The following is an 18,015-nucleotide window of genomic DNA, read 5'->3' as shown; positions in this document are numbered from 1 at the left end:
TATACAAAGTGCTCAACTTAATGACATGGATTACGATATATGTTCCATAGAACTTTCTGATTCTTCTAATGTGAAAATCTCATCATTATTACAGTTTATTTACATAAAACACACCCTTTGATACGTACCTCCCTTTGTACAAACTTAATAAAGAAAGTCATAAAGAATAATTTCAAGATCTGCTTTTACATTTAAAATAAATGAGACCATATTTATAACCTCAAATTTATGGTATTCTCTTATGTTTCTCTTTTAGATGCTTATTGAGAATATCAGTTTCTGCGTGTGGGCAGTAGATATTGAAGGTTATATGGTTTACAGACAACATCTTTAAAAGATAGACACTCAAGGTAAGTAATAACTGTACCTTCATAAATAATCTCATTTAAATGGTTAAGGTTGCTAGATTGTAATTTGACTTGCTAAACTTGCTTACTTTTTATTACTGGCCCTGTCTAAGCGAACTTACAACCACATTTATTCATATTCAGACACAAATTTTTATGCGCTCACACCATCTTGACAGGAAGTATCAGATTTTATTTACCCCAGGCAGCTAATAAAATTGATATATTATAATGGAAGAGAGCAAATCAATTGAGAAGAATGGAGAAGTAGCTTCCATCAACTATGTGAGCACAACTCAGTCTGTGGAGTCTAACTTGAAAGAATAATTAAACAAAACTACTATTCACTTCACGTTCTGTGTCATGTATTCATTAATCTGTTCTTTAACGACGTTAAGAACTTGTTCTTTGACAGCTCCAAAAACCTTGTCATAGTTTCAGATACTTACAGGATTACCTGTGAATACCAAACCTCTTTTCACTATTTCTTGAGGCCCCAAAGATTTGTCTTGACCTACCATATCCTTTCACTTAGCATGTTCTGTTCATGCCTCCAGTGATTACATGCTTACATTACTGAGCAAATTTCTGAATACATTTTGGTAAAATTTTGAGTGAGATATGAGGGGTACAAAATATAATGTTGTATGTCAGGTGGGTACAGTGGAACCTTGGAGAGTATGTGACCTGTAAATGGGGCACCTTTGTTCAGCTCTAGAATTCTTTCTAAGTAGAAGTAAGAGACCAGTAAAATCATATGTTATGATTTTTTTCCCCAAAAGAATGCAGAATACAGATTTTGAAAAGTCCTAATTTTTCAATATCAGCATAAAATTTGCGGGGAAAGAATCCACTTTTGTCACTGTGTGAGCCAAATAAAACAGTTTATAGCCTTTGGTAGAGGAATTTTTTTCCTTTGTTCTAAGTTTCTTTCTTCTTTTGGAATGCAAGTACTTAGAATCTATTTTTTCTCCTTAATTTGTAGTTAGCAGCTTAGTGGTTTTGCTAGTTTTCTGTGATGACTATTGTCAGAAATGACTTCTCTTGAAAATATAAATGATGTAAATATTACTTATTTTTAATTCATTTGTACAGTTATATATGGTGAGTTGGTTACTTGGAACAGCTATTCAATTGTTTCCTGAATTATAATAATTAGACAGTTATTTTTATAGCTTCTTCTTCTCCAGTGTTTAAAATGGGGCCTTCTGATTAAGAAAAAGAAAGAGGAATCTTTTTTTTTTTTTTTTTGCATAGGGAACAGAGTAAATCACACTCAGTCCTTGGCACACTGTCATCATGGTCTATGCAAAGCACTTATTTTATATATTTATATATTATCATTTCCACTCCCATGCTCCTGATTTCATCCTATAGGAAACCATTCTCATATGATGGTCTAAAATAATATCTACTGCACTGTTCTCTTTTGTTATGTATTTTCGTAGTATGAGTATTGTTTTATATACATGTATTTTTAAATATTTTAAGTGGAAATTTTTTAATAAAAAAGAAAAGGGAGAATAATATTTTGAACCCCCATGTGCCCATCTTTACCTTCAGCAGTGACCTCATGGTTGAGCTTGTCCTAACTATGTCTCTATCCTGCCCCCTTCCCCACTCGTGTACATGAAATTTTAATATGCTTAAATGGTATTGTGCTCTGTATCTCATTCTGTTTCTTACTATTTTATTTTACTTAACCTTAGTTTTTATTATTTATGTCTGTTGTTGTCTTTACATTGCTTTTAACTGCTGCATAGTATTCTGTGATTTGTAGCTACTGTGTGTTAACTATCCATATTTACCAATGATTGCCACTCTGATTGCTTCCAAATTTCCTGTCACAACAAACAATACCTTGTTGAACATCCTCGCACTTGTCCTTTTATGGAACTTCGTTAGGATTTCTTTGGGATGTATACCCAGGATCTGAAGTGCTGGATAATAGGATATATGTTTATACTTAATTTGACCAAGTCCTGCCAGATGCTCTACCAAATAAATACTGTACCATACTTTGGTCCACGCTTTGACCAGCAGTAACCCCTCATTGCTGCCCACCTCTGCATTATCTGGCTTTCTAATATTTTCAGTCTAATGTGTATAACTCTATAGCTCAGTGTTTTAATTTGAATTTCTCTTACTACTAATGAATTTGAATATCTTTTTATATTCCTGTTGGCTTTTTGCCTCCCCACTTCTGAAACTGCTTCTTAACGCTATTTTTCATATTTGTTCCTATCTCTTGATTAATGTTTTTAAAGAGTTTGTTGTATATTTCAGATATTCATTTCCTATCAGTTTTAGATATTAAAAAATATCTGTTTTCATTCTTTCAACCTTTTTATTTTGTGCATGATGTTCTTTCAGTAGACATTAATATTTTAAATATTCAATTAAAATATTTTATTGATGTATGTTGCTAGTATACAGAAATGCCACTGATGTTTTGCAACTTGATCTTGGTCCTAGCAATGTTATTGAACTCTTATTCTTAATAGGCTGTTCTTTTTTCTAGGTAGATGATCATATATTGATTATAAATAATCACAGTTCTATTTCTATCCTTTCTATCTGGATACTTTTACTTCTTTTTCCAATATCTTTGGTCAATTTCTTTGGAACTGTGTTTAACAGTTGTAGTGATGGGGCATCTTTATCTTACGTTCAATCTTAATGAGGATGCATCTAGTTTCTCACATAAGTATAATGTTTGCTGAAGGTTTTTAATATATGTTTAACAAGTTAAGAAAGATTCTTCTATTTCTAGCTTGCTGTGTATTCTTATTATAAATACCTATTGAACCCCCCAAAATGCTTTTTATACATTGATTTCAGAGAGGAAGGGAGAGGGAGAGAGAGATAGAAACATCAATGATGAGAGAGTCACTGATTGGATGCCTCTTGCATGCCCCACATTGAGGATCGAGCCCGCAACTTGGGCATATGCCCTGACCGTGAATCGAACAGTGACCAACTGGTACCTGTGTCAACACTCAGCCACTAAGCCATGCCAGCCGGGCTAATTTTCTTAATTTCTCTCATCTGGTTTCTCTCAGTGGTTTCTGGTTTTGCACTAGCCTTATAAAATGAGATGGGCAGATTTTACTATTTTTCTATTTTCTGGAACAATTTTATAATGTATGAATTTATTGTTTCTTAAATGTGTGTTAAAAACTCATGTAAAACTATCTAGTTCTGAGGATTTTTGAGAGATTTCTTAGAAAGCTATGTAATGTTCTTTGGTCTATCCAAGTTTTTTCCCTCAGCTTCTTTCAGTTCCCTTCCCATGGGTACTGATGATACCTGATGGTCTCCCCATCTGCAAGTATAACCCAGACCCAGTTTCCTTTGAGTCAGGAAATATCTACATAATCTTGGTGTCCACATCCAACTTAGCCATGTAATGGCGACTCTCCCTCTGCTTTTGAACTGACCAGGGATTCAGTGTCCTAACCCTGACCAGGGGGCTCTGATCTGCCCAATCTTGCTTCACTTAAACTTCCACTGCCAGATACCTAAATTAATCCTGTACTCCCAACAGTTTTCTACTTTTGTATAACCAGAAACATTGATTAGTAATGCCCTGAAGTGATTTACTTAAATCTCTTAAAACTGTTACCATACTTCTGGTTATATATGTCAAGATTATATAAAAGGTAAATATTTTGACAAAGGAATAAGTAAGGTATTATGTTCAGAGAAGATAAATGTTTGGGGGGAAAGTAGGCAATCATCTGTTTTAATGTCCTTTACAGTATATAACAAATTGTAGTTAACTCTGGAAGATTTTCACTTTACCTCCAGATTTGAAACTTTATAGTAACCATGTATTATCAGAAAAATAATTAAAGGTATCTCCACCTAGCAAAAAGTGGAAGTTCATCGAACCACTAACAAAAAAGTTGTCAATGAACGTATTAGTTACTGTAATTTTTTTTAAATTTTATCTTTATTGTTGAAAGTATTACAGATGTCCTCCTTTTCCCCCATTCATCCCCTCCCCCCTGCACCCCTTCCCCCAGGCCTTCACCACACTTGTCTATGTCCATGGGTTATGCATATATGCATGTAAGTTCTTAGGTTAATCTCTCTCCACCCACCCTTGCCTTCCCTCTGAGATTTGTCAATCTGCTCCATGCTTCTGTCTCTGGATCTGTTTTGTTCATGGGTTATTTTGTTCATTAGATTCCACATATGAGTAAGATTATGTGATACTTGTCTTTCTCTGACTGGCTTATTTCATTTGGCATAATACTCTCCACGTCCCACCATGCTGTCTCAAAGGGTAAGGGATACTTTATTTTTACAGCTGTATAGTACTCCGTGGTGTAAATGTCTGCGAAGATGCTTGATATGATTTCAGTCCTCTTGAACTTGTAGACTTGTTTTGTGTCCTAACATACCACATGGTTTATCTTTGAGAATGTCCTGTGTGCAATTGAGGAGAATGCATATTCTGCAGCTTTGGGGTGAAATGTTCTGTAAATGTCGATTAAATCCATCTGATTAGTGTGTCATTTAGAGTCACTGTTCCTTGTTGATTTTTTGTCTGGAAGACCTATCCAGTAAAGTCAGTGGGATGTTAAAGTCCCCTACTATGACACTATTGCTTTCAGTCTCCCCTTCAAAGTCCTTCAGAAGTTTTCGTTATTGCTGTTGTTTTAGTCTGTGTGAGTCTTTTGTTCTGAGGTGGGTCTCTTGTAGACAGCATATATTTGGATCATGTTTTCTTATCCATTCAGCTACCCTATGTTCTTTGATTGGAGTATTTAATCCATTTAAATTTAAGGTTATTATTGATAGGTACTTACCTATTGCCGTTTTAATTCTTTATGCCTATGTTTCTCATTCTATTTCAACTTCGTATTACAGCAGTCCCTTTTAACATTTCTTGCAATGCTGATTTGGTGGTGGTAAACTCTTTTAGGTTTTTTTTTTTGTCTGGGAAGCTCTTTATTTCACCACGTATTTTTGAATGATAGCCTTGCTGGATAGAGTATTCTTGGTTTCAGATCCTTGTTTTGCATTACCTTGAATACTTCATGCCATTCCCTTCTGGCCTGTAAAGTTTCTGATGAGAAAGCAGTTGACAGCCTTATGGGAGCGCCTTTGTAGGTAACGGATCACTTTTTTCTTGCTGCCTTTAAGATTCTCATTTTGTCTTGAATTTTTGGCATTTTAATCATGATGTATCTGGGCTTGGACCTTTTTGGGTTCTTCTTGCTTGAGACTCTCTGTGCCTCCTAAACTTGTGTGACTTTTTTCTTGACCAGGTTAGGGAAGTTTTCTGCTATTATTTCTTCAAACAGGTTCTCTAACCCTTGCTTACTTTCAGCCTCCTCTGGCATTCCTGTGATGCAAATGTTGTTACCATTCATGTTGTCCCACAGCTCCCTTAAACTGTCGTGTTTTTTAATTGTTTTTTCTTTTTGGTTCTCTGATTGAGTGATTTTTTCTACCCTGTCTTACTGTAACTTTTAATACATTTAAATATGCTTTTATCATATTAATAAAGTTTATCTCACACACATTGACAGTGTATCTTTATTTTTTTAATCCTTTCTTACTTTTAAAAGAATGTGATATTTATATCTCCTCTAAAAATATTCTTGTATACTATGACATCCCTTTATCTCCTTCACCTTCCCCAGCCCCATCATGTTGCTGTTATCTACTTTAAATTCTAAACTATGGTAGTCAAATATTCTTTTTCTTTGCTGTTAGATATTTTTAACGACAACAAACTTTACCAAGGTATTTGATCAGCATTATTTTATACATCGTATAAATATTTTCTGGATTTGTTTCTCTTTATTTGAGTATTTCTTCAACAACAGTTTTCTGACCTTGGATGTTTGAAAATATATATTATCATATCCTCATAATTAAAAGACTGCACAGCTGTATATAAAACTAGGTTTTAAGTTTCAATACTTAGAAAATCCATGGTCCTTTTGTTTTGTTATCTCCATCATTTTTTCAAAAAACATTCTTTATGTTTTCTCTGCGTCCTTGTTATTCAGATGTTAGCACTGACAGTCCATTAGCCTTTCTTTTATATCTATATATTTTTTTTTGTCCTATGATTAGTCCTGAAGATTTCCTCAATCTAGCCTTCAAATTCATTAATTTATTCCTTATTTTAATTTTACTAATTATCTAATCTCTATGTTTCAAGTATTAGATTTTTCATACCTATTTTTCTGCTCACTTCTTTGTTTTCCTGTTTTTATTAGGTGTGGCTTTGCTCCTTATCTCTTTCAATATGTTTATTAGGCTAATTTTAAACTCTTGGGTCATCAGATCTAACATTTCCACTTTTCTTAGAATCTGAATGTCAGTGTGTTATTTTTCTTTGGAAATAGTTATGCTCTTTAAAATGTCTTCATATTTTGACTGGTATATTGGCTACTCTGTTTGACATTACATATGGGGAGAGGCTAGCACCCAGTTCATGTCATTCTCAGACAGGAAGAATGCTAGGTAGAAAAGCCCAAGTCCACCTGAGAAATCACAGTTAATAATTAATCAAGTTAACATACTGATACCTCAAGCCTGTGCTTTACCATCTCCTTCTTCTCATCCTGCCAAGGAAAAGCAGCATCCACGGCTGGTGACTTGGTAGAAAAGCAATTGCACAAAGTTAGTTAGTTCCCATTTGTTTTTCTCAGCTCTTTCAAGTACTCTGTTTACTTCTGAGGGCATTTGTAGAGTTGTCTGAGTCCCTGCAGATGTCGCTACAGTCAGTTTTTATCTCAAGGCAATGATAGGAAAGAATTAAAAGCAGAACTCATAAGAGTTCAGTTTCTCTTTTGTTCTCCCACAGCCTAAAAGATTGCCCCAGCCTTAGAGCCCCAGGTTCCAAGGCCCAGCAACACTTACCGGTTCAAATAGTCCTCTTTGCCACCCGGCCTTCCCTAGGAGTTTTTTGAGTTTTCTTATTTCTTGGTTTTATCTCTCCATAGTTCCTATTGGAGTTGATCCTTGGAGGAGGAGGGACCCATCAGTTTGCCTAGTACAACATCTTGGTATTTCCTTTCTGGAAGAAACTCTAACCAAAGCTTTACATCTGTGTGTGTCCTTTGACCCAGAGATCACATTTCTGTCAATTTCTTCTAAGTGTGTTATGAAGAATTATTTTATCATGATATTTGAAAACAACTTAATTGTTCTATAACAGGAGTTCATTAAATAAATACATATTCATAGAATAAACTATTTAGAGATAATACACTATTCATTTTTTAAAATTGAATATCTATATACACATGCAACAAAATGTAATAGAGATTACATTTTAGTATAACATAATGGGTGAATTTATTTTTGCTCTCCTTTTTTGTACTTTCCAAAATTTCTACAATAAGCATGTATTGCTTTTGTACTCTAAATTAGTGAACAAACAGAAAAATATTTTAATGAAGCATTAGCAAGAAACTAAAGTGTGGGGAGTTGAATGTACCAAGCATTTATTTGTATTTTTCTTCTCTGTTTATTCACTTTAGTTTTGTCTGAAAGTTTGAAATCAAGGGAAAAAAGCAAAAAGTATTGGTTTATATAATTTTATTGCCTTATCAAAATAAAGAAACTAATTCATCTGGAAGGTCAGACATTTTTCTCTTAAAGATGTAAGGAATAGTGGACATCACAGTGATGATACTATTTATTTCAAAGGCTTACTTGACATTTCTGGGATTGCATAGATAGTCACTACATGTAGATATTTAGCATTATTTGTATAACTCAATTAAAGTACTTTACAGACTAATTATTTTACTTCCCTGTCTCCAACTATAATATCCTTATGAAGGAGGTACTCTGCCAACTTGCTCATGTATCCATGTATCCCCATACATACGGCACATAGGAATGAAAAAGATGATTGGAGCTGGCAGTTAGATCATTGGTCTAGTTTCAGCTTAGTAGTGTAAGCACAGCAGAAAAAGTCACAGAGGATAAAGTAGAAGGAAACAAAATGAAAACAGTCACATTCTTTCATCTAGTTTGTCTACAAGGGGATAGCTTATAATATCATGAAGGAAATACTTTACACGGCTCTGAATATTACCAAAATCAAATTGCCCTCAAAAGAGTAAAGAAAAACCAATATAGTGATGAAGAAAAGGGGCTCAAATTAAAATAGAGATTTGTGCCCTGGCCAGGTGGCTCAGTTGGTTGGAGCGCCCTCCCATACACCAAAAGGCTGCAGGTTCGATTCCTGGTCACATGCCTAGGTTTCAGGGCATGTACAAGAGTCAACCAATTGATCCCTCTCTCTCTCTCTCTCTCTCTCTCTCTCTCTCTCTCTTTCCCTCTTACTCTCTAAAAATCAATAAAAACATATCCTCGGGTGAGGATTAAAAAAGAGAGAGAGAGACTTGTGATTATTAAATAGAAGATTATTTTGCTGTTGAGGTTTGGAAAAGTTAATCACCCTATTTTTCCTATGAATTCTTATCCAAATTTAGAATAGACACACACAGCCAGATAGGAACGTAACTAAATCCAGATACTTCATGAAACCATAATAGTGTTAGGAACATGTGACCTCCCAAACCATAAAAAGATAGTTAATAGGAATAGACCAAAAAATGACTGATTAATTTGGGAAAAACTTTAAAGCAAATTGTGTACATATTGAAGGACTTAAAGAAAAACATTAAGATATTGAAGCAAGTCATAAACTGTATATTGTTTAGCTCTAGAAATTCACACATCTGAAATGAAATATTAACTAGATGTGTTTAGCAATGCATTAGACAGTACAGTAAAAAGGTTTGGACTTAAAGAAATTATCCAAACTGAAGCACAGGGTAAGACAACTAAAAAAAAAAAAAAAATTGAGCCAGGCCAGCATGGCTCAGCAGTTGAACATCAACCTATGATCCGGGAGATTGAGGTTCAATTCCCAGTCAGAGCATATGCCCAGGTTTCGGGCTTGATCCCCAGCAGAGGGTGTGCAGGAGGCATCTGATCAGTGACTCTCCCTCATCATTGATGTTTCTCTCCTTTCCTCGCTCTGAAACCAGTAAAATATATTTAAGAAAATTGAACTGCACATCACTGTTGTGGTATCGTATGTTGTAAAAAATGTGTAATTGTTGTTCCAGAAAGAGGAAATATTTGCAGAAATGATGGCCAAAATTTGTTCACATTTAATCAAAAATATAAACTCAGAAATCCAAGAAGCTCAAATAACTCTAAACAGGAAAGAAAACCACACCAAGACACATCATATCTGAAAAACAATGATTAAAGAGAAAACTCATAAAAAAACAGAAAAAAGACACATTACATACAGAACACAAAAGATAAAAATTTACCGACTTCTCATCAGAAACCATGAAAATCAGAAAACATTAGAATGAGGTTAAGTTCTGAAAGAAGAAAACTATAAACTTAAAATTTTATAGCCAGCAAAGATATCTAAAATAATGACATTTGCAGACAAAACAATAACAACAACAAAACAGCTATAAGAATACATTGCCAGTAGACCTGTGTTACAAGAAATGTTAAATAAAACTTAAGGCAGAATAAAGTGTTACTTTAGTAGAGCACAATTCACACAATGGAATGAAGAGCCCCAGAAAAAGCAAATATAGGGGTAAATATAAAGGACTTTTTTTCTCGTTTAAATATTTTAAAAGATAATTGGCTATTTAAATAAAAAACATAAAAGATAAGAACAATTATTGTGAGGTTTATAATCTATGTTGAGTAAAATATATGACAAGTACAAAGAGTGGGAAAAACAGAGTATATCATAAGTTTGTTACATTATTTAGGAAGTGGTATACTATTACTTGAAGGTAATCTTGTGGCCCTAGCTGGTTAGGCTCAGAGGTTGGAGCGTCGGCCTTCAGACAGAAGGGTCCTGGGTTCAGTCCAGCCAAGGGCACGTACCTTGGTTGCAGGCTCGATCCTGGCCCAGGTCAGGACATGTGCAGGCGACAACCAATCGATGTGTCTCTCTCACATTGATGTTTCTCTCTGTCTGTCTGTCTGTCTCTCTCTCTCCCCCTCCCCATCCACTCTCTCTGAAAAACAATGGGAAAAAATGTCCTCAGGTGAGGATTAAATAAATAAATAAGTAAATAAATAAATGTATCTTGTGATAGTTAAAGATACATATCTAAACCCCAGAATAAGCACTAAAGATATAAAATAAAGAGATATAGCTCATAAGTCAATAGAGGAGATAAAGTGAAATACTGAAACATTGAATATTTTCAAAAGAAGGCAGGAAGAGAGTATGAAAGAAGAGATGGGCCAAAAGAGAACAAATACCAAGATGGTAGATTTATATCCAACTGTATGATAATTATATTAAGTGTAAGTTGTCTAAACATTCTAGTGAATTTGGATTATTTTATTTGACTGATAAAAAAATAACCATAAAGAATTCTGTCCTGAATACATTAACAAACTTTTAATTAAAGGACCAGATAGTAAATATTTTATGCTTGAGGTGCCATAGATTTGCTGTTCCAACTACTTAGTTTTTCTTCTCTGATACTCAAAAACAGCCATAGACAGAATGTAAATAAGTAGGTATGTCTGTGTTTCAATAAAATTTTATTTACAAAATCCAAACCAGCTGGCCCTTAGGCTAAAGTTTGCAAACCTCTGGTATATTAAATAAATGAAGTACATTTTAAATATAAAGATGCAAGTAGGTTAAAAGTAAAATGTACCATATAAATACAAATCATCAGAAAGCTGAAGTAGCTAAATTAATAGTAGACAAAATAAATATCTTGGAAAGGAAGAAAAACATCTTTATCAAAACTAAACAGGAAATTTTATAACGATAATAAAGGACAGTTTATCAAGTTGACATATTGTCCTAAAGGTGTATACACCTAACAAAGATCTTAAAAATATATGAAGCAAAAAAGGAATGGAGTTGAAAGGAGAAATGGACAAATCCACCTGTTATAATTAGGTATTTCAACTTTCCTTTCTCAGCAATTGTTAGAAAATATAGAAAGTAAATAAACCTTGAACAACTGTAAAATACAGCCTGACCTAAATGACATTTATAGAACATATACTCAATAACAGCAGAATATACATTCTTTACCGGTGTGTATGGAGCACTCTCCATGACAGACCAGATCCCGAGTCATAAAGCAGGTCTCAGTAAATTTTAAAAGATTGAACTCATCCAGAGTATGTTCTCTGTAAAAAAAAACAAAACAAAAAACCCCCACAAGATTAAGTGTAAAACTAAAAACAAAATAGCATGAAAAATTCCCAAATATTTTGTAATTAAGCACTACATTTCTAAATGACCTATGAGTCAAGGAGAAATCATAAAGGGACATTGAAAAATATTTTGAACTGAATGATAAAATACAACATATCAAAATTTGTGAAATGTACCTTAAGTGGTGCTTAGAGAGAAATGTATCATTTTAAGAGAAGGAAAAGCAAATTAAATCCATTGGTAACTAGAAACAAGGAAATAATATGAAGGCAAAAATCAGTATTTAAAAAAATACCAAAAAATAGAGAAAATCAGTGAAAGCAAAAGATAGTTGTTTGAAAATATCAATAAAAAGAAAAATCTCTTGCTAGACTGACCAAAGGGAGAGAGAGAGAGCATTAAAATAGACTGTGAGGAATCTTGATGATGACTTCTTGAGTCACATTATTAAAATATGGCCTGGGTGCTATCCCTTACCTCTCCTCTGGTAGACAGATAATTCCAGCCCCAGACCTTGGAGCTGCCCCAGCTGGCACCAAGTAGAGTAGAGATGAGCTGTATCTGCTGAAGTCTGCCTGAACTTGCAAAGAATGTAAGTGGTGTTTGTTACGCGGCAATAAATAACTGGTACAAATAGGGTTCTGTTTTAAAATAAGTTTGGAAAATACTTATTGAACAGCACAGGAAGTTTCTCTGCCACAGGAAAGCCTTCAGTGTGCTAATATGTGTGATGCTCTCCAAGAAGACTGTAGAGTATATACTTTGCTTAGAGCATCTCATTTGTCATCATTTGAGAATGCTTCTCCATAGTCATCATTTTAATAGCTATATACTCTATTAATAAACTCTCATGTTCCTCTTCATTCTTCTGTGCTTGAACATTTAGGTTATTTACAACATTTTGCTGTTACATGTTCGTAAAAAACTTGCTTTCTCTTTTGTTTTTTAAAAATATATCTTTATTGATTTCGGAGAGAGGAAGGGAGAGAGAGATAGAAACATCAATGATGAGAGAGTCATTGATCGGCTGCCTTCTGCACACCCACAACTGGGAATTGAGCCCACAACCCCGGCATGTGCCCAGACCAGGAATCGAACCGCAGTCTCCTAGATCCTAGTTCGATGCTCAACCACTGAGCCACACCCGGCCAGGCTTGGTTTCTCTTTTAGTTATTTCCATAGACCCTATTCTTTGGAGTAGAATTACTATGCTATTGCATTTAAAATTTCTAATGGCTACCTATATTAACTTCTAAAAAGTTAAAATACTTTACATTACCAAAATCAATATAGATTGTATCTTTTTCTTCAAACCCTTGATAGGTTTTTACATTTTTCTTTTATTTTTCATTGCTAAAATGTAAAGTTGAAATACAGAGTTGTTTGAGTTTGAATTTCTTTATACCAAGATTGATCAAGACCGTATCTTTTTATTTGACCCTTTTTGGGGTGCGGGAAGGCGATTATCCTCCATGTTTAGCACTACAATTCCTTGGGTCCTCATGGTCTCAGGACAGCTCCACCACTGAATACCTAGTTTTGTTTCTCAGTGTCTCTGTGCTTTGACTTTCTCATCCATAAAATAAGGATATGAATATTACCTATCTGAGGTTGTTGTAAGAAGTGTTTTATATTATGATATTATTTGAAACACTCAAAGAATGCTAAGTTTAGATTTTTTCATATAGAAAAGTTGTAATGATTTCATATGTTTTGTATTTTCATCATATATATTTGATGTAACAACTTTGTTATATTTATTTCATGGTCATTTTCCTTTTTAGTCTTTTGATTTTGTTGTATAAAGTTTTTAAAGGTTTAAATTTTTTTCTACTCTTTAATAGTAAAATTACTTTCCACCTACCTTTGGAATTAAAATGTTCTTCTAGGATTTTATTTTTTCTTTCAAGAAAGCACCATGCAGTGAACTATATTAGATGCCAGAATCACAATAAGACATGGTGCCTATCTCCAAGTAGCTTCTAATGTAGTCAGAGGACTGTATCAGTCACAGGTCTCCAGTAAGGAACATCTACATATGAGTGTGTGTGTGTAAAGACATTCATTTCAAGGAATTTGCTTGCACAGTTAGTCTTTCAAGTATGAAATGTGTAGGGAAGGTTGGCAGACTGAAAACTCTCAAGCAGGAGCTTCAGCCCTGAGGCAGAATTTCTTCAGGAAAATTTCAGCTTTGCTCTTAAGGCTTTTCAACTGATTGTATGAGGCTAACCCAGATTATGGAAGATAATTCCTTTTATTTAAAATCAGCAGATTGTAGATGTTAACAGCTGTAAAAAAAAAAAAAAAATTCCTTGAAATGCATTCATAGCAACACCTAAATTAATGTATAATTGAATAATTGTAATAGGGCCTATCTAAGGAGATGCAGAAAACTAACCATTACAAAGGCAAATAACGGGGCAGGCTTTTGATGGTGATTTTTAACATTAATGCATTTCATCATTTCAATACCTTTAATTATGACATTCAAGAGAAAAACAAATAAAATAAATGGACTAATATGTTAAAAGTGGAAAGGTTTGCTATTAGTATAGATTCTATGGATTTCTTTATTGATACATTTTCCTATAGCATATTTCTAATGAGTATTATATCAAAAATATCAAAAAAGATATCATATATAGTATGCAAAGTATGACTAAGTGATTTTGTTATCTGTGGAAGTGGAGTTCTTGGGGTGCCATGAGGAAAAGAATTTTCTGAGGCCCCTATGGGAGGATGGGTTACATGGAAAGCTTTATTGATGGTGTAAAATTAAGAGGGCTCCCCCCCAAGGTCCCATCTCTGGCCATCGTCCCACCATGAAAAAAGTCCAATCTTAGACCGCCTAAACCTCTGTTCCACATTAAAGTACATTCCGGTCCAGCATCTAGCTAGCTTAGCTTGTGTTCCCAGCTGCAGTCCATTGTTGGGGGGGGGGGGGGGAGCGGGAATGGCATGTCAAGTGGCTGCTTAAGGCCACATAACTATGGAGAGAGAACAGGTGAGCCCAAGGGCAAGTGCTGGTCACAGAGCAAGAGCGAACCAAGAGAGCAAGAGAAAGGGAACGCTTTGTCTGGGGATTTTAACTTTCCAAGATTTCGCATCCTTCTAATGGGGTCCACCCCCTAGCCAATCCATTGTTCCCCAGGCTGGACTGACAGGCAACACCTTCCCTGTTACCCCAACTTCCCTGCCCATGCGCCCATCTCCCCATTTGTTTGATCCCTTCCCCCAGCGATCTACAGGGAGTGGACCAGTGGTTCCCTGGGGAGTGTAAAGTTGCAGCTTCCTGGTGAAGCTGCCCAAATGACCATGCTTATAATGGCTGGCCTCCCCTTGGCTCTCTTCCTATTATTAATATGAATAACTAGCTAATTACAGTGATAACATTTGACTGTTAAACAGCTATATCATGTCGTCTAAATGAATTTTAAGTCTTCCAACATCTTGTGAGGTTGTATATTTATTCATTTCATGATTCTAACAGTCCTTAGTATTTGGAACCTCTTCTAGAATTGCCTTCTAAGCCGGAAATGCATTCTTACGACTACATTCATAGTTCCCTTACCTTCTTCAAACATCTGCTAAATGTCACCTCCTCAGTAAGACCTATCTGACCATTCCGTTTTAAATTGCAACCCTCTTCTACCTTAGCTTGCTTTCTTTATTTTCCATACCATTAAATTTCCTAATTTATTATGTAATGTACATATTTATTGTGTAACTGTACTAGAAGCTAAGCCATTAATGCAGGGATTTTGCAATAATACAGATACTTTCTCAAAGAGCTTGTAGATATAAATCTCAATTTCTATAAAAATGTAACATGTAAGGCAAGTGTAAATTAAACTTAAATTGTTTTCCAGCAGAAATATTATCTGGTTTCAGCATAGAAGAAATGACATGTTCTACATGTACAGATGAGCTCTGAAAATACTTAGCACATCATAAAAAAAAATCCTTAAAAGCACAAACTTCTAAAGAAGCCTTTTGATGTAAAGAGTTTGCCTTCGTGTGCTTTCTTTTTACAAATAGAGGCAATTTTTTAAAGCTGCTTTAAATCATTTTTTAAAATATCAGAAATAGCATTTATTTATTTATTCATATATTTAAAAATACATTTAGCTCAGCCGTTGTGTCTCAGTGGATGGGTGTTGACCCATGAACCTGGAGTTGGGACACATGCCCAGGTTGTGGGTGTGATCCCCTGCAGGGGGTGTGCAGGAGGCAACCAATCGACGATTCTCTGTCATCATTGATGTTTCTTTCTCTCTCCCCTCTCCCTCTCTGAAGTCAATAAAAAAGATTTTAAAAATCTAAAAAATATATACATTTATGCACCAACTGTTTGCTAAGGAGTATTGTAGGAGCTGTTGTAAACAGTGAAGGACACAAAGTCCCTGCCCTCATGGAACTTACTACTTGTTGTGGGAGACACACAATAAGCATGTAGATAATTAAATAATATAGTTTCAAAAGGTGACCTGGTCTAAGAAGAAAAATAGAATATGGTAAGTAGATAAGGGTAATGGAGAGCTGGGACTTACTATTTTAGATCGGGTGGTTAGTGGAGACTTATCTGAGGAAATGATATCTAAGCAGGAACCTCCTGAATAATGTAAGCAGGCTCTGCGTCTGGAGGAAGAGTGGCCCAGGCGGCAAAGTGGAACAGCAAGAGAGAAGGCTGTTCAGTCAGCAGGAACTGTGTGCTTGAGGCGTAGCAGGAAACAATGTGGAGAAAGTATGGGTATGGAGGAACTGGTGTGGAGCAAGTGAGGGAAAGAGGGGTTTGAAATAAGGCTGAAAAGATAGCAGGGCCAGAGATATGGCTCTGAGAGTTCATATTAAGGAATTTAAATTCTAGGTTTTATTTTAACTGAGACAAGAAGCATGTTTTGAACATAGGATTGACGTGATTTATGAAATTTAAAACATCTTCAGAAAACATATTCAAGGATAACTTGGTGTTTTATTTGAAAAACAACTCTTTAAAAGCCATAAAATAATAGATTGATAATTTTTACTCTAAATTTTTAAATAATTAGAAAAAAAACCCACAAATTAAATTAAAAGGTACTTAAAAACCTAAGAATTAATATTTAGTAGCTACAAAGAGGATGCTAATTTTCTTGATAGGCGAAGAGTGCTAACAATTCGACATGGAAAAAACAACTCATTTTTTTAAATGACATGAAACTGCACTTTATGAAAAAAGAAATGCTAATGGCTAACAAATATGTGAGAATGTTTCATTTCCCAACCTCTCCCTTGCACTGTGGTGATGTATTTCTAGTGATCAGTTGCTGGCTGTTGCTGTTTTGCTAGTCTCTTCACCATCTTTTTGTAGAGTATATTTGTTATCCGTGCTGTGCTAGTTACTATTTTTTATTGCTCATGACTGAAAATAATAGTTTTACCTGGCTAGCTATTTTTAAGAGAGAGTGTGTGTGTGTGTGTGTGTGTGTGTGTGTGTGTGTGTGTGTGTGTTGGTAGGGAGGGTGAAGGTAAGGGAGAGTACAGAGTCTTGTTCCAGATTTGTCAGTCTTCACAAAGGAGTTATTTCCCTGCTGCCATAGACACAAAATATTTCCTATACAAATGGCTTGTCTGTGTGTCTTTTGTGTAGCCCCCACCTTTCTACTTTTCTAAATCTGAGTCTAGTAGATTCTGCTGACAGCTCAGCTCACCTCTCTTCCCATACCTGTGATTACAAAAAAGGCCCGTAGCAACTTAGGGTGTATTATATACCTTCAGGGCATATTTTTTGCCCTCATTTTCTGAGATTTGCTCTGTGGGCTCTTTTACCACTACATTTCTCTGAGACTTTTTCTCTTCGCTTACTCTCCTGTAGTTCCTGCCGGGTTTCAGCTGCTTTTACCTATTTTAGGGTTTGGGGGTTGTATACGAATCCTAATATTACTAAAAATATGCTGTATGTGTTTCTTCCTTTGGAGGGAAGGACAGATGGACAGATGGAAGGACACAGAGGCAGAAAGAGGAGAGAGAAAATGAATTAGGCAATCAGCTCTAGGAGCAAAATTCATGATCCAGAAAGCAAGAAGTCTGGGAAAGACATAAAACAATGGAGAAGATAAATTATGAGTGGGCCAGACTTAGGAAAGAAGTATTTATTTCAAAGATGAAATTGGAAAGAACTCAAGAGAAACTGGAAATTATGGAAAGAACCCTAAGGAATATGAAAGATAAAAATGAAAAGAATGAATGTAGTAAATCAAAGAAAGAATAAAACAGAGAGAAAATTATGTATGTGTGTGTAAGGTAGATAAATTGGGATAGAGACAGTAAAAGAACCTAAAATAATAGAAAATAATAAATATTTAAAGATAAAATTTAATAACTCTTTTATAGCATAGGAGACCATTTGAATCCACATTTTGAAAGGGCATTCCATGGGCCAAAGAAAATTAACTTAGAACTGTCAATACT

At 34.9% G+C, this 18,015-nt stretch overlaps 1 protein-coding gene across 8 annotated transcripts in view; it reads left to right on the top strand.

Annotated features, from left to right (window-relative positions):
* MBD5 (methyl-CpG binding domain protein 5) overlaps positions 1–18,015 on the top strand; it is a 322,424-nt gene that overhangs the window by 126,508 nt on the left and 177,901 nt on the right. For all 8 annotated transcript variants that reach the window (XM_081142057.1, XM_081142058.1, XM_081142055.1 and 5 more), the window contains exon 2: positions 257–350. The gene's annotated coding sequence lies outside the window, so the exon portion shown is untranslated. The remainder of the gene's footprint in view (positions 1–256; positions 351–18,015) is intronic.

This window comes from Miniopterus schreibersii, assembly GCF_964146895.1.
Source record: "Miniopterus schreibersii genome assembly, chromosome: 7".
Taxonomy (NCBI): Eukaryota; Metazoa; Chordata; class Mammalia; order Chiroptera; family Miniopteridae; genus Miniopterus; species Miniopterus schreibersii.
This window is presented reverse-complemented; position numbering and strand designations above follow the sequence as displayed.